Source organism: Lates calcarifer, linkage group LG7_1, assembly GCF_001640805.2.
Source record: "Lates calcarifer isolate ASB-BC8 linkage group LG7_1, TLL_Latcal_v3, whole genome shotgun sequence".
Lineage (NCBI taxonomy): Eukaryota > Metazoa > Chordata > Actinopteri > Centropomidae > Lates > Lates calcarifer.
Window position 1 is genome coordinate 13057309 of NC_066839.1, and position 19203 is coordinate 13076511.

A 19203-nucleotide genomic window follows, 5' to 3' on the forward strand; every position below is an offset into this window, starting at 1 on the left:
AAACAGTGAGCGAGACTTCTTCACTCAGGATTTACTTTACATGTTTCATGTGGCGTGACACTTCAAAACAAGTGTTTTCATTTCAGTCCTTTGCGGAGGTGTGGAGTTCAGCGAATTGACTTGGACTTCAGTTAGACTCAAGTCACAGATTTCAAGTCAAAAGACTTGCGACTCAATATTCCAGGTTAAGGATTATGATATTCTACATTTTTGTTATCGTTAACAAATCCCTTGTTAACATATCAACAAACTGATCCCACTAAAGTATTTCCTGTGTAGTTACATGCCATGGACCTCAAATGTTGATCAAAAGCTATTAAAAATGCATCAATGAGCCACACCTGTTGCTAAGGGTGACATTGCTGGTTTTGATCTTTTGTGCATTTGCCACAGTAAGAAAATATGACAGAATAACACAGCTTTATACATTAGCACAATTATTTTTACTATTATTATTTTTATTTGGTTTCACTTAACACAATGTGAAATTAAAGTAATAGCAGATTAGTCAAATAAAGTATAGCAGACTTACAAAAAAGACCTTTAAGGTCAGTAGCACTTGAGTCATACTGTATATCACTTTATGACAGGAATCTAGGGTACCTGTACAATGAAAACTCTTATCACCAGACTGGCCAGGTTGACACTGGACAGTTCTTCAAAACCCTGGATTATCTTCAGTAAGAAATTCTCACTTCATACATTGTCCACACTTGTCACCATGTTAAGGAAAAAGTCATAGGTACAGCACAGAAAGCAACATAAAGTATGCTTTATTTATCATTAACGGTAAGAAACTAAAATAAAGTTGGAGAAGAACTGTGACTGTGGTTAATAAAGACAAACATTAACTGCAGATCTGTGACAAATTGCAAATTTCACCACCCTGATTTCCTCACCCTGACTTTCCAGGTTGTTACATAAAGGCTAAATCACTTGGGACTTAGCTTAAGACATGAGTCAAGATTGAGACTTACTCATGACAATGACTTGGCTCTGTCCTATGTTACTTATCTGGTATTTGTTTTTGGGAATTAAATCTCCTTCTAGAAATTAAAAGAAGCCCAACACTGCAACAACTGACAAACCATTTTCATTTTCATGTTTGTCGTGTGAAAAAGTGATCTGATGGTTATGTCTTCACTGACAGAATCATAAGTTGGGTTGGCTCGTTGTCAAGAATTTTTGTCATTTTGTCCACCCACTGTACAAGGCTATTCAAAGGACTGAGTAACAAGGCAAGGCAAGTTTGTTTGTACAGCACATTTTCAACACAAAGACAACTCAAAGTATTTTACATAACACGTTACATAAAAACACTACCTGTTGAGGAACTCTACCTGTTTCTCGACATGTCTCCTCCACATGATCACTTCACGCTGGGAACAACTCTCTTGTTTTCATAGACAGAGCCACTTTCTCACTTTGTCTTTTCTATTTGACTGGTTGTTGACTGTGTGGCTTCAGCTTATCCAGCATAAACAAGACTTTGTTGATTAAGGAGGATCTCCAAAAAGTTAAGCGATAAGCACAGCTGTGTTTTCAAAACTTGACCATCGTGCATTTTTTACACACTGGGAGTTAGAGGTTTTGTTTGTTTCATGAGATGATAAATCTATGTTTTTTTTTCCAATCCAAAAGTGTTTCCAAAAATACTTTTGGAAATACTTTATTTTGATGACTATTTGTTAAAATCAAGCAGCAGTTTTGCACTTCCTTTGAAACATCTAATATTTGTTGAGCTTGACAGTTAATTCTTGACCTTGGAACCACCAGTTGACAAAACAATCTCAACACATGATCTGGAGCTTTTGACTGTATCACATGGCCTTCTTCAACAGATTGAATTTGGTCAGTTGCCAAAACTTTCCATGATTCTGAGCAAGAACTTCTCACCCACATCAACTTAAAAATTGAGCTTGACAGTTCATTCTTGATCTTTGCAAACAGTACTTGATAAAATCTCAACTCTTATCTTCTGATGATGACCATGTGACATGGTCAAAAGCTTTGAGTTAAGATAAATTTGTCAACTTAATATGTGATTTCTAAAGATATATTATCTAACAATTCAGTACAGATGACTGGTTATATATTCACTTGTTAGAGCCTTTTGTGTGACTGCTTTGCCCTACTTAAGGCTGTTGTACAACACAATACTAAACTCACCACGGATACACAGAACTGGGGCAAGTGAGATGAAAAAAAAAAGTAAACTATGTGGCAGTGAGGCATGTCTTGGAAGGGTGCATAGGTGTCAAGGTTGAATCACCTGACACACACACCTGATGTTCATCATCTGATGACTTGAATGCCATATGTAATTTGGAGTAAGATTTGTGGTGTGATGTGTGCACAATATGTGCACAGAGAAAATGGGTGTTACACTTAAAGTTATGCAGAGTGTTCACAGGTGGATATTATATGCAGAGAGAGTCTGAGTCGACTTATTTTCATTGACATGGATACATGCATAATGAGTGTTACATATTCGTATAGCTGCACTTGCACAACACTAATTAATCTGCCCCACTTCCCTCTTTGTTTTTGTACATGTGACGAAGTTGATGTCAGGGATCAAAGCCAACAGAAGGGTGTGTGTATTTGTGATTGTTTGTGCAGAAAAAAAAAAAAAAAGCCAGTGTACATTTCTGACTGACCCTGCAAATCCCTGTGTAAGGAGTACACAGGTATGTGCAGAATTGTCATGGTATTAGCGTGACACACTGTGGTTTTCATCACAAGGTTTTCAAAGCAAAGACAGTCAAGGAATGTGCATGAGAATGAGACCGAGTATTTGGCCTATCAGCTTTTTCACTTTCAGTTACTTTAAGCCAATCACCTGCAGGCTGAAGACACATGAAGAGCAGGGGCTGTGAGAAGTCATCTATCATGTGAGAGGCCAGGCCCTGTTCACTTATCTCTATTTTATAATATCTTGTATAATGTGCTGTATAATATGTTATAATGTGTCAATCACAGAAATATCCTATTATGTGTAATAATCACAATGGAGTGACAATGACCTACAGTGTTTTTTTTTGGGCACATTCTGATTTCAGACAACAGACATATTCTATTTTGCATTACTTCAATCTTATAATAGATGACAGCAAGTATGTGAACAATTCTAAGTCATTTCCAGTTGTGCATCTGTATTATTCACGTTACGTTCATTATGAATGTTTTAAATTGTAAGGTTTGCAATATTTTTAAATGATGACATCTGTGAATGACTTTTTATGTGTGTTTTTAAAGAATATTGGGAGAAACTGTTCACATGAAAGATGCTTATTAGAATGACTAGAAAGTACAGTAGAGTATATAAGGTATGTACTGTATGTGTGACAGTAAACATGTGCTCTTATAGCTTCGTAATACTTTCCGATGTAAGCTTGATATACTGCAGATTTTGTAGTATACACAACATGTCCAAATTCCCTCTGATTTACAGTCTAATTGCACCAAAAAGCTAAAAACTCAGCAAAATATAGTTTCCCTCTAAGTAATAATATTCTAATTACAACAAAAAGCCATACGTGGGTATGGACCAGTAGTCTTGTAGCTTGATTTCAGCACAGTGCAGGTCCTCTGCACCATATCTGACCCCACATTATTTCACTCTACCTTGTGACTTGGCTGCCCTGCCTGTTTATCTCATGTCCTGTGACCGAGAGCAGAATCTCTTCAGCACATCTCTTAGAAAGGAGGAAGCGAGACATTGGCTGAGCATGGCTGGTGCTACATACCTGAGCAGGTGATTCACACCTGCAGCATGCTGCACAGTCTGAGGTGGGCAGGTTGAGTAGAAACCTAAAAGAAACATTCTGTTCTAGTCAGACTTGATGACAAACCAAGAATGTAGAGCAGCAACTTGTGAAGTGTCCTCCAATGGCAGCACTGATCTAAAATCATATGATTGGGAAAGCTCGAAGAAGGAGCTTATTCTGCAACTTTATGTAAATTGGGTGAGATTTATTTATTTTTTAGCTTTTCATACAATATTTCAATTCCCCTCCTTGTCTGTCTACTTTGATCACAAGAATTATTTAAAATATTCAGTTCTCCCTCTCTCTCTCGCTTTCTCACCCAGTCTGTCTTTCTATTTAGCAGACGCCTTGTGACCTTTTCAGCAATACAGTCTTCAGTGGGTGATTGACAGGAATAAGCCAGGGGACACAGGGAAATATTACCTGCTCACACACACACCAAATCTCCAAACCTGAGTCGTGTGTCTCCAAGGACACAGAGCAAAGGGCATTTTATCATATCTTTTCGTCTTTGACTTGACACTAATCTTATTTTACCCCAGAAAACACAAAGGCAGGAATAAAGCCATATATACACACTTGTTGATGGCACAATGCAACTTCAGTTTTGGATGATTTGCATGTTCTGCTAAAGACACAGGGCTTGTAAACCCATGGTGCACGTGCAAGTGATTAACTACCTTTCTACAGTTTTAGTGACCAAAGGCTTTTCTGTGCAATTTGGAAACAAGGCTGGAGCAGGAAAAATGCAGTTAGGCAAGGGGGAATACAGCATCAGCAGGAGTCAGCTTCATTAATGGCCAAACACATCAGCCACACTCTTCCCCTTTAAGAGCAGCAGACTACTTCGTAATGAGCCAAGAGGAGAGTCCTGAGTGTCCTGAGTGAATCCAAAAGGGTGCAGATGCACATCCAGACTACTCTAATCATCTTTCCAAAGGCAGATCCTTCTAAAGGCATTAAAATTTAATTCAATTTTCAGGAGACACAGTAAACCCTGACACTGCTTTTTAGGCAAAAGAATGTATATTGCATTTTAGGGATGCTGAATATAGTAGGCACTGACATTGCTTGTTTGTCTGAAACTCAAGGCACAAGGGCAATAAAGATATTGTGCGTCCTTCACTAAAGTAAAGTAAAATGTCCAACTTTTGTATCAAACCCTGATTTATAACATCTCAAGTCAACTTAACCGCTAAAAAAAGTTAGAAGACTGGAAAGTTGAACGAGCTGTGAAGTTTCTCACTAGGCATGAAAAGTGTCTTTATTCATAAGAAATATATTTTTCACAGTCAGTGTTTTTTTTTTTCTCACTCTCTCTATAGGTTTTGATTCTTTCGCAGACAGCTAAATTCAGAATTTCAAGGGGAAGTGAGTTGGCAGGGGAGTAGATATTCAGCCTGTGGTGTCTCCTCTTTGAAAAGACAGTGAATTATAAATCTTCTTCTCTTCCTGTTGGCTAATGGTCCAAACAGTGTTTTTGTCATTATCTTGACGTCACCAAGTTCAATGCACAGTAGTATCATCATGGGATTTTTAAATAGCTATAAAGTTGATGTTCTAAAATATCATGGGAAAGTCTTTCCATGGCCTGTAAGGCTTCATTTTTCCATGCTACATAACTATTTTGGCTTGTTGAATAGCAAAACACGATGCAATTAGTTACTTTAGGTATTTTTTCTTAATTGTATTGTATTCCTGTAAGTGTTGAGTATAAACACACACCTGGTTCTTAGATAACTAAATATGGACCAAACTACATGGCTAAAAACAACCTTATTGAGCACTCAATGTCTGTTCTCCTACCATATATGGTCCATATCAAACCTTAACTTTGCCCTGTGTCCCTGCTCTGTCAGTCCCATTGTACCAGCTGCGGAATTCCAGTCTTTCCAGGAACAATGGGAAGCGTTGACTTCAGAGGAGCAATCTAACCGATGCCTCTCAGATAAGGAAGTCTGCAGGAGCCACAGAGAACACACAGACGTACGGCAGCACTATTTACAGACATGCTTTGTTTCTGTCTTTTGTCTCTCAGGCGGATCATGGAATGCCAATCATTTGCCTTTGCCTATTCTGTGCTGCGGCTATGAAATCAGTTTCTATTTACATTGCACCCTGCGAGGTACATGCAGCGATAAAAACTATGATCTCAGTCTCAAGTCTTGTCACCAGAGCAATCATCAGTTTAGCATTTTTTGTTTAATGTTCCTTAATATACATTTCTCAGTTTATAATGATGCACAGCATGAATCCATAGGAACAGCATATTTTAACTCTCCGTTTTTGTCTTTATAGATTTACAGCTACACTATAGTGTTACAGTGTGCTATAAACCATTCATTTATTAGCTGATTATAGTTGATAAATGTGTAATAAATTGTTCCCAAAGTAAAGTCACTGAACTAACAGTGGTAAAGTGTAGCTGGGTTTTACCCTTCAGTTCCTCCATAAATGGCACCAGAGAAAACAATGGTCTGCATATTTACACACTATGACACACACACACACACACACTCTTCTTTCCTTGCCTGAGGTTCAGCTTGTCCTTTATTGTCCATTCCCTGCACAGCGGTCAGCTGCTTCCTATCTGGCGCCACACCAATGAGCAACTACCGACCCCCCATCGCCAAGGTAACACTATGAGGAGGTCAAGAACGGAATCTGGGGGGAGGGGGTTAGAAATGTTGATAGGTGGAAAAGGGACATTCCCGTGTTCAAAAGTTGAGTAAGCTGCGGAAATTGCAGAGTGATTTTGCAATGTAGCAGGCACTTTAGCCCTAAAAGGTGTAAGATCATGTCAGAGGCTGATAATAGATACTGGCTGGAAAAAACTGTCACAGTGATCATCGTGAAATTTTCCTCTGTCAGTAGATATGACAAATAGCGTCATTCAGTGATTCACCAGTCACCCTTCATGTCATCATTTATAAAAGCACACAGGTTATTAACTCATCTTATTAACTCATCTTCCAACCCAAGACTTTCTGGAGTGATTTCATTCGGTGTGAAAGATAAATCATGAGTCAAGGCATCTGTATTCAGCCATGAGGCAAGAATTTCATTTTCATCATGAATGCCGTGGACATGTACAGAGAAAGGGGAAACCAGTTCAAAGTGAAATCTCGATAGATTTTGAGAAGAGATATGGAGAGCCAGATGAATGAAATACAGGAGAGTTCGCTGGAGGGGTGAGTAGATGTGAGAGAAAAGAAAAAGATGAATATAAAGAGGAGAGAGAGATGAAGGCATGGGGAGAAGCGAGATAGGGAGATCTGACAGGGGGGACAGCTCTCTCTCATAAAGAGCATTGGATATGAGCCTCAGTCTGTCTCCCCAGGGGATGTGGCCTGGTTTCTCTTTTCCCAACACACACACATACACACATGCACACACTTAAACACATATACAGTGAGCTGTCAGTAGAAGCTAACACTATATTAACCAAGAGCACAACACAAACAAAATATTTGAATATAATATATGCAATGCAAACTTAAGGCAGAAAAACAAGCATCAACAGTAAATGTCAGCCTTTGGTGCTGGCTCCTCAGCATCAAGGGCTCCACCACTGACAGTAACCTCAACAGACTTTAAAGCAACACAGTGGCACGTTGCATTTAGCAGACACAGTCCGGGACTGGGTTTCACCAGTTATTCGTAAATCCATTCCTAAGTTTGTGTTATAAAGGCCTCTGTAAGTAGCTAGTTAAAAACTCTTGATTTACTACTACTGGGTTGCACCATTAAAAATTTAGGGAATCACTGCAGCATCACACACTAACATAACTGCAAAAAACAGGCTTTAGTTTTAGAGTTGAAAAATCTCATTGCACTAACCTAAGTAATGCTATTTAGTCATTTAGTCTGATGTTATCTTATTTTTTTGCTAAATGTAATTTCAAATCTTCCCTGTTTGCATCATTAATAATCATCAATTTGATCAACAGTCTAATATTATGTCTTTAACTAGTTTACACAGGGCTATGTTAGCAAGCTAACGTTTTGTCAGTTGCCGCGGGTGTAGCCGTTACACCAGTTTTTACTCTTCACTCTAAATGAGTCATATGCTAGCAAGTTAACATCAGTCCTTTCATACACACTAGAAACTGTAGAAAATGATGTTAAATTAAACAGATAAAGGGAAAATAGCCTTGAAATTAATTAGCTGACTGATAATATATAGCAGTGCTAGCTTTTCCAATGGTAGAATTTCCTGGTAGAATGGTAGAATTAAAATTAAGTCCTTGGGCACACCAAAGGACTTAATTTTAATTTCACATTAACATGCCAGTGTCACATGTATTGTGTTAAATATTGTGCCCTAGTCACCCACACACTGACTATGATACGTTATCAGTTGTGCTCTCTGTCATCTGGGTAGATGACCCGAAAAGTCTGAGTAAAGCTTTTTCTTTTCTTGGTATTTCCTGCCCTTTAAATTCCTTTCAGACTAAAAGTTCTAACTGAGAAGGACAATTCACTGCTGGTGCCCCAGGGGTTGACTGGACTGATTTATTATTGCCAGTGTGGTACATCCTATTAAGTGCAAAGCTTTCACCTGTTTCTTCTCTTTCTTCATTGCAGATCAAGTCAAAGAGTTTTATTCATAGACAACAAATATTTTATATACTGTAGAATAAATGCACAGCACACATAGGGAATGACATCCACTTCTGCACAAATAAACTGAACGGATGAACATAAACTTATTACACAGGGAAAATGCAGGAAAAGACCGATCGAGCTGAGCTGCAGCCCCCAGTGAAAAACATTTCATCTTTTACTGCTTTCTTATTCTCTTTCATCTTTCAGACTCACTGTTTTACTCCCCCTGTTTTACATGCATTTGTTATCTATGCAATGGGTTTTTCTGGGCCCTTATTTTACACCCACTCCCACCTCCATCACACACACATACATTGCTTTTTCTACTTCAGATCATGCACACACACACACACACACATGCACATTCACACATTTATTTTGTAAACACCTTCATCATTCATTCATGTGTATTTTCAGATTTCAGCTCAGGGGAATGAATGATGGGAAAAGAAAACCCAAACTCTTAAAAATGCAGGACTCAGCCTCAAAATGTTCTTAACAAAGTCATTTTTGTGTACCAGATGCATTGCAAAAAGTGAGAGAAAACGAGCCTCTAAATACAGAAGATTATATGAATCATTAAGCTCCTGCTGCATTTACAGAAAGTAGCACAGTAATAAATAAAGATGTGCAAGTCAGGAGGACAGACATTTCAAATTTCCTTCATTTCTGGTGACCTGGATTCAACCAGTCAGATAACTTTTCTGCTTAAACTGAAGAGAGTTTCAGCACCTGAATCTTTTTTAGACTTAGCCATCAGAAAAAAACTGAACCATTAGGAATGCTAAATGGTTTTATTGAAAAATAATCACAATTAAAGTCCTTGCATGTTTATCTATATTAAGATATACTGTGTATTTTAAATATTTGCCTTATACTGTAATTATTTTAATGGTAAAAATGATGGTAAAATAGGTTTGTCTTGTGTTTTACATGCAGGATTGACTTATACAAGAAGAAGCCTCCATCAAAACAGGTAGAGGACTGCTTCACTCCTATTTTAGCATGGATAATTAAAAAGGCTAACCATTTAACTGAATAAAGCCTGCTCCCCCAACAAATAAACCCATTAAATTAAGCATCCTGCTCTCTGTGATGGATTAACTGTACCAAAAAAAGCCTGATGACTTGAGGGAAAAAAAAAAACATTTTCAAATTGTGGAAAAAGTTGCTTTGCAACAATTAAAAACACATTTAATCTGTTGTAAAGAGGCAAAATATATCATACACACCCACACTTAATTCTGCATGGCTTTCTGAGTGATGAACAGGTGAAAATGGCATGTCCAATTTCTGTTACTAGCACATAATCCATTCGTGGTTAAGAACGTAATCTTCGCATTAGTCTTGCCCATTTTGCCATCAGACATATTAACACACAAAAGATTTGTGCTCAGTTAGTTTTGGCTGTCTGACAGGTGCATTCAGTATCCATTAAAGAGGAAACATCAGCCTGGCTTAAAATGTTGTCGACCATTGAGGGAGAAGAGTGGGCTGTTTCTTCATGTCCCTGGCCATGAACATGAGCTCCTTTTAAAGGTGCTATATGTAAGTTTTTGCTATCGCTACATAGCCAACATTAGCATTAACAGCTGTTTACTCACCAGTATACAGGAAAAAATGAGATTTCAGCATCAAAATTTATTTCTTTACTCAGTAAGAGCTGTCTCCAGTGGTGGAAAGCAACACCAGTGTTATCTATTGTTCTTCCACTTAAGTTAGCATGCTAACCACCTAGCCTTACCCCATCTCAGAAAACCACTTTGCAATAGTGAGCCACTATGTAGCCATCTAAAACTTACTTACAGCACCTTAAAACACATACAGCACTAGTCACCTACAAAACTCTCTTTTCATTCCAGACAGAGTATGTTTCAAAATGGACTGGCATTAGCTGAGGATTTTGTGTGTCCCTTTTTCACCTCACTTACTCCCTCTCTGGGAAAAAAGTGCATTTCCTTCTCCCATTTCATTTGTGTGCCTTTGAAGAGTGTATAAAAGATAACAGTTTTGCTTTTGGGTAAGAGGCAAACAGAGATGTCAGTGAACATTTGAGCAGGAAATTTCAAAAAGCTGTCCTCGTCATGGAGTTCAGCAGCCTGACACACATGCACAGTCAAGCAATGATGTGCGCACACACACACACATGCACAGGCGCACGCACACACACACACACACACACACACTGATTTAGAGACTCCAACACTGCTTTGAAATGGAAATGTTTCGGCCATGTTCCAGGGAATACAGAGCTGAGGAAGAGAAAAACACTCTCTTGACACAAACACAAAATAACAAAAATACCAAAAAGACAGAATTGACATGGAAAAGTCTGGCACCCTCAAACAAATCACTCTCTTGCATTTATTCTCTAAAGACGCAATGTGACTTTGTAAGATTTGTTTGTCAAAGTATGCATGAGATTTGTGATGAATCATCCAGATATTTTGGTGGATCTGTTTGTCATAGGTTTTAAGAACAAAAAGTAAATAAATGAAAGCATCCAAATGTAGGTCACACTGGCTCTGGAAGAGGTGTTAATACAAACTCCAAAGCCGAGAGAACCGACATTTCTCTACCTGCAGCTTTACCAGTAATAGATGAGTGGGCAGTGCACTCTCCTGTAGTGGTAGACTTTTAGTTTTTTTAGACTCCACACAGCGAGAACAAAGGCAACAAAGTGGAGTCTGACAGCGCAGCTGTATAATGCAGTTGTCCTATCTTATCCTAACAAACTTACAAAAACAGTTGAGATGTTCCCTCATCTTGCCCAAAATCTGCTATTCTGACATTTTTATGAAGTTAATCCAAATTGAAATGCACTTTTAGGCAAAGTCTTAGTGGTAGTAAAATGCTGTCTGAACAAATGACACTATTTGTAGCTTTATATACGCAATTTTTGTAGTAATTAAATATATATATTGTCAGGCATCCACAAGGGATCCAACAGCAGTGTCCCTCAACACCATTTATATCTACCCCTCTATAAATGATTTTATGGAAAACAGTTTAGAAGATTCATTACATGCTGTAACACTGTGTATAAGGGAGTACACAGTATTGTCTTACACCACCACTGTGTTTTGCATTACATAAAATGTATACATACACCTGCTTTCATGTTCCACATCATGTCTAGCGTGAGCATGCATAGTTCCCTGTGAATCCACTCTGCATGGGTACACAGTTTCAATCCCATGTGACAAGTGTGTCCTGAAAACTTTGTAAGACTGTACAACCATTTAACCCTAAGAAAACAGGGTTCTTACACCTTAGCCATGTAGTGGTTCCTTTTTGTAACACTGCTCACCTTGACTTATTTCCATAATTCTTATGGTCTGGGGGCATTTGTCCAAACTTTATACATTTAGTACCCACAGAGTGCCAACAAGTATGGCGTACAAGGCACTGCAGACTACACTGACTTCAGACTGTGGTTCTTTGACCCTTGCAATAGTACTCCTGGGGAGCTTCTTTCTGCTTCTTTAACCATTAACTGGCATGAGTAAGGGGAAAGAGAAGAAGGAGGTAGCGAGTCACAGAGATTAATACATAAGCACTGTGTGCTGATTGCTCCCGGTGCCTCGTAGGAAGCATTAGATTTATTCTAATGTGTCATTATGCAGCATCTTTTCTCTTTTCATAGCCTGAGGAAAATGTCTACACTGACAAAAACAGAGCACTTTCTACATACACAGTCTTGTTTATTAATGTTCTGTTTTGACCATCAATCCTCCTGGCTCTCTCCCTCTCTCCCTCTCTGTCTGTCTTTACACACACACACACACACACACACACCTAAATTGACTGCACACACCACTGTGGCCGTAAAATCTTTCTGCAATTTCATTGGCTCAAGCAGAACATCCCTGGAACCAATGAGCGCACGGGACAGGTCTGTGGACTGGTGGTCCGGTGAAACTACTCAGTGACTGAATCATCTTGGTATGCCAATGCATGTGCATGTACACAACACACACACACACACACACACACACAGAGGGCAGCTGAGGGGAAGTGGGACATATCTTGCATACAGATCAGTCTCAAAGAGAAAGAGGGATACAGATATTGGAAAAAGGGAGAAGGATATGTGACATCATTCTTATTACTAATGATTGCTTGACTCTGCATGTGTGTCTGTGTGTGTGCGTGCTCTGTCTTCTGTCTGCTCCGTCTCCTCCTATTCTCCCTCTCCTCTCATCACCCCTCACTAATTGACTCCTCAATGTCAGCAAGCATTTCTCTCCTTCCCCTGCGTCTGTCTCTATATTTCTCCCTCCTGTTCTCATTTTTCCCCCAAATTGTTCATTATCAGGGCCCAGATCTTCCCCATACGCTCCACCATCATTCTCCTCCCTTTGTTCCTCATAGTCATTAGCTCATTTTAAGCTTTTTCTTTGTATGATATAGTAATTATTTCTGCTTTACCCTCCCCTGATCTCATCTCCTTCCCTTATCTCCTCCCACTCCAATGCTTGTAAGCTTCCTCTTTTCCTCTCCTCCTCCTCCTCACCCTCCTCTTTCTCCCTGGTCCTGCATGTTGCTTTCAGCTGACTGAGTAATTAGTTTCACTGAGCTGGCGATCAGCCCGTGTTCACAGCAAGGATACACACATTCATGAATCGGCTGTGTGCTGTGTCTGTATGTAAGCTCAGATCTGCCAGGGACACAGAGGTAGGCACAGAGGCAATGAAAAATGATGAAAGTATAGAGGAGGAGATGTAGGATAAAAGAGAATGATGGAGAGGAGAAAGAGGTTGAGTGGGATAAATGTATGTACGCATGTGTATTACTTTCCCAAAAGTGAATGATATCACCTCAGATAAACTTTTGTTCTTCCTCCTGAAGAAGATATTACCTCAGATAAACTTTTGTTCCTCCTCCTCCCCTGCTAGTTTTTTTTTTTTTTCATCACCTGTCGTTCTGTTTAGAGAAAAATTTCTGATTGGACGATCAACAGACCACATGTAGTGTTAGAAATGTGAACGATAGAATAAGAAGGGGGTGTCAGTGAATGGCCTCCACCTACCGCGCACACACACACACACACACACACACACACACACACACACACACATGCCGCGAGGTTGCATAACAATTAAATTCAAACATTTTGTCAGTTTGCATTCTCTCTTCCTGTCAGTGAACATTAACATGGTTTGACATTTATTTTTTTATTTTTTTGTGAAAGAAACACCCATGCCAAAGGCTACAGCAGCGGTTACTCTGACATTACATCCTGCCTTTGTGATTGCATCATGGGGGTGGGTAGGATTGGTCTGTGAGGGGATGAGGGTCACTCGTGTCAGAGAGAGTGAGCGATGTGTGTATATCTACGTGGAAGACACAACAGTTACATCACAACAATTTGGCAAACAGGTTTTCTCCATCTCTATTTGTTTTATTCACTTGTTGGTGCCACTTTCTAATGAGGCACCCTTTATTATATATATATGAACATTATAGTATTAACATTATATTCATAAAATCAGATGCTATTTTTGATATCATTTAAGACACTTTTTAGCAAAAGCCATTATATGCACTTAGACTCCATGATTTATTTTTAGTTAGTAGTGGCGGAGTCCGCCAAAGTAAGAGGGATTCACAAGAAATGATGTATGCATGTTATTCAGCCATACTGTTTGCTCTCCCTCAGTCATATCAAAACTGTATTCATGCTGCTGCTTTACATTTAAAGTGTTTCATTAGCAAGATGTTTGGAACCAATCATAGGAAACGCAATGTATATGAAATTTACTGCTCAAAAATACATCTACAAAACTTTTCAGAACTTTTCAAGGTCATACAGCTGCATCAGTCAAATAGTTAATAAAGCATAGAATGTCATTGTAATATCCATTCAACCAGCCATGTATCTCTGGCTGCAAGTCTCCGTGTGTGGACAACTGTTTGCTTGGAACAGGAGGGCAGTTTTAAAAACCAGCTGCCAAAATGGGCCAGATGCTATTTCCAAATTCTTTTACAAGGTTTCATTAATCCGCCTCATATGCCAGATGGGCGATGGTTTGCCTCACAGGATGTACAATGAGTCATAAAGTTGAGACAATCAGAGGAAAGTATTTGAGAGTCGATTTATTACACCTTTCTTTGTCCTGGCACTCAGAGAAGATAAAAAAAAAATAGAAGTATTTTAAGTACAGCTCAGTCCAAGTTTGAGTGGTTGGTTTCCAATTCAGAACAACACCTCTGCTCAGAGTCTATTTTCTTTTATCTAATCTCTGAGTAGGCAGCAACTTTCTGGTTGAAAACACACTTTTGTAACTCTGGCATCCCCAACATTTTCTCTCTGATATCTACTGCTTCTTATGGAAAGATTAGAAGTGGTGACACAAACACATACGCACAGACAGTGTTTTAGATAGTCTGCTATCTTGCCTCTCTGTATCTCTCTCTTAGTTCTGCTTGATATATATCAGCGATTATGTAAAGATGCTGACTGCTTCACTGTGCAGGGAGCAGTGCTGTGCTGACTGGCTGACTGAAATGTCAAGTGTTGTCAGAAGAGGAGTTTCATCAGATACTGCAGAGCTGCAGTCACAGTCCTGCTGGCCTTATGACTTCCAATATATATCAAACCTGGATCAATGTATATTTTGTCCTGTGTGGAGCAGAGGGGTTTGCTGCACTCAGACAAGTACTATAAGGTAAATCAGTTACAGAAAACGTACTTATGTAACTGAAAAACACTGCAATAACCGCCTGTCACCTGTGTCAAGAATCATTTGCAAAAACTATATGACGCAAACTTGTTCGTAACCACTGGGCTGCAAGAGAGAACAAAGTCCGAGAAAATGGGTAAACAGATTCTAATAAATTTAAATGCATTTGCTTTAAATGCATTTGCTTGCCAGTAAATCATCTACAAAAATGAGAAGTCTTTTTCTTCCTTGCCTTGTTTGTCATATTTTTGCAGTGTTGTGCACGTGCATGAGATTCAAACTAAACAGGGGCACTCTAAAAGCATTGCTCCACAGTACCAGTGATCAAACACTCCACAGGGTACCTCTAAGTATTTAAGCATTATGACCAAAAAATATGTTCAGTGTGTTGTAAATATGACATTTTGGGGATGTGAATACAGCATTTTTAGTGGCGGAGTCCGCCATTCCCAGGCAGGATTGAAATGATTCACTTACAGTATGTAGAAGGGATTCAAACGAAACACTGCATGCACGTTTTTTGTAATACTGTTCACTCCCCCTCAGTCATAAAAGCAGTGGTTTTTGGGGTTCTGGTTCGCTATCAAGTTAACATCCAAGAAAATATGTGTGGGGAGTGAAAGTACTGACCCAGCCAACCCTTGAGCAGAAATCTTCTTACTTGCAATATAAAAAGTTACAAAACAGTGTTAAGGCAAAACTACTTTGTGTTTGTGTACATGGATGTAAGCTCTGGCAATCAGTCACGACTCAAGTGTAGAAGGTTGCAACTTAAGTAGGAAAGGTCATGAGAATTCCCAACATGCCTCTGATGATCATTCGAGTGCAATGCTCGAGGGATTTTAATGACAGTGGGAATAGTACGTCAAACTTTGTACTTTTTATTGAAAAATAAACTGTATGTTGTATCTGCACTGTATTGCTACAGTGTACAACACAGTCACACACACTACAAGTTGATAAACAACTTATTGTAACTCTGTAACCAGAAAGAGTTATTTGAAATGTATAAAACACTGGAGGCACACAGTAACAAATGTTAGGGTGGACATAAGGGTTAGGCGAACGCATCAGCGGAATTTATTTTATTGAAAGCACCCTCCTATTGTCCTAATGCCAACGTTTTACAATAGCCATCCACAAAGAATCGCGTGCAGCAAAACAGTTTCCCCCCTGGTGCCTGTGTGTCTACTGTCCAGTCAGTGTACTGCAGGGGTGTGGTGAGCAGGGATGGAGCAGTCTGCAGGAGGAAAAGAACAGACACTGGAGCAGCTCAGACAATGGCTTTGGCCTGCCTTTGCTATTTTGAGAGGCTTCCTCCACCTTTAGCCTCGCCCCCAACTTCACCCGCCCTCCTCTGTTCGGTGCAGCTCTATCTTTTTTGGTCTCGTGCTAGCAGGAGTCTAATCTAGACAAGAGGGTGAGTCATAGAGCGTGTTCAAGACTTCTTGTGGATTGAAATGGCTTCCCGGATGCTGTTTCTGTCTCCCCAACTTGCTGCCATGCGAACAATGGGATGAAGAATTGCCAGTGCGATTTTATGGGTCAAGAGTAAAGATTTGATTTTCTGATGTATATGTACCTCAAACACATCTTAGTCCCAAAGCAGAATGTGCCACCAACACCAGAACATACAGAGGAAATTTATTTTCTTTCTGTTGTTTATCAATGTATAGACTTCCCCTTGTATGGTGCTGAAATGAATCCAATATGAGAAATCTACTGTACACACACAAACTGTAACAGCGCCCTCAGCACAGGAAACCCAGCCTTCCGATGACAGGAAGCAGCCCTTGCCATGGAGACAGCAGTCTGAGCTGGTGTCCTGCAGGTCAAACGCCAGCGCACACATACACACGCAATCTGATGCCATCTATGGGAGAGGCAGCAAGCTAGAAATCTATGAGGCGAACAAGAATCAGGAAAGAAGTGATGCACAAATCCCTTCCCTGTTTATACAGACCATAACCTTTAAACCGCTGAAGAGCACACACACACTTTCACTCATACACACTCTCAACCTTGTGGTCAACACAATGCTTTAAATAGACAGGAAGCACAAAGCCTCTGTCAGTCTATGAGGAGGTGATGACCTGCTCTCTATCCTCCCCTGTCTCATTGTCTTTTCATCTTCCCTGTGTTAATCCCCACTTATTTTTATTACATTTTAAACTGACTCAGGCCATGTGGATTCCCTTACTCCTCAGTACACACTACAGCAGCGTGCAGAACAGGACTGTTTCCAAAATGCATCCTTCCTCATCTGTATCATTAAAGTGATGACTTGTCAATACAATTGTGGATGTGTATAAATCAAATAAGGAAGCTCATCAGCCAGTCAGTTGTGTGCCGTTTCAAAATAATGTTATAATTAACAAGATGATATGCTTTTATTTCTCAATGACTGATGTTGACCAATACCAGCCCATACCATCCAGCACTATAGTGCATCAAACCATACCATACCATACCATACCTTGTTACATATAATACAGTAACAGTAACTACTATTCAGTAGTTCACCATACTGCGCCATACTATAGTCAATCATACTACTACATACTATAATATAACATACAATACAATGGTACATCATACCATACAGTATAAAGGATATACCTTATTTTTGTTTCAGCATTACTAATTTTGCAAGTATCAGAAATTATGATAAGTATTCTGAAAACTGTTAGGACTAAACAATCCCTTCATAGTGACTACTGTTTGTGATCCTGAACTTATATGAATGTGTACAGTTAATGCTGAAAATGTAGTTTGTCCTTCCACTGTTAAATGATGTAGAAAAGACAAAAACCCTGACCAGTACATTTAATGCAAACATATTACCATTGCATGACATATCACTGATATACACTGGAAAATACTTGAAAATTTCATTCTTGCTTTCTCTGCTGCTGCTAGCAAATTTACTGATCACATGTGGGGGACATTAAGCCTCAAACTTGGCATAAATTATGGCATGAATATAATAAAAACTATTGTTCAATTAGTGTGTTTAGGCAAAATATGAATGTTTCAATCCACATCTGATTAGTGTTTGGTGTGTGTGTGTGTGTGTGTGTGTGTGTGTGTGTATTTGTATTATAGTAACCTCAGCCCGGTGTTCATTCGTCCACAATTAAAGGGCGTACACACATCATTTCCCCTGGTGTGTTTATGCTCTGGCTCCATGCTGACCCGAACCTTACACACACTGTCCTCACGCTCCTTCCAAACCAAAACCAAAACATTTACCTCCTCCTCCTCCTCCTCCTCCTCCTCCTCTTCTGGCCCTCCCTCTTTACCTCCCTCATGTCACTAAATTCTCCCCTTCCACCTTTACACAGTACATGCACGTCTGCCCGTCATTGTTAGCTTATGACGTCAGCTGTGTTATTTGAGTTTTTAAGGGGTGTTCTGAGATGTTTTCAGCACGTAGCTGACGAGACAAGTTAATAATCTATTGGGTATTTGGATGCACGTGTACTGTGTACATTTATTTAGAGATCAAATCAATTCCAGACCTGCCTTCACTTCACATGGGAAAACACAACATCAGGAAAAACACACCAGCATTTGAAAGCATGTGAACATTTTTGTTATTGTGCAACCCAGCCAATCAGAATGGACCAGTGAGGGGGAGTCTCAGATTAGTCAAGAGGAATAAGGTCAATTGATTGAAATCCTTGTGTGAAAAACATGTTCAGTACTGTGTCAATGTTGATGAGTATTGTGGAAAACACTGCGCAAAGCAGTTAAAGGATATGATGTGACAGGATTATATTGCTGGCATTAGAATTCTCTTTGGAGGAAGATATCATGCAATGTATGTAACAGTACATATATATATATATATATTGAAAGATTATTAACTTAAAGAGTTAATCCACAATCTTGTAAACAGAAGCAAGTAAGTAATTTGACCTTTTCTTTACATTCTCCTCCCTTGCTAACTCTTTCTTTTCTTCACTCACACGCATCCCACCATTATGCATACCAACACTGAAATCAGAACCAAAACAATCAGACACAGGCAGCTTTGTTCATCTTGACCTCCCACAGGAGCTACACCGCATCAAACACAGTGTATTATCACTGCCGATTTTCTATCGTTAATGTGAATTAACTGGCCATACTGAGGG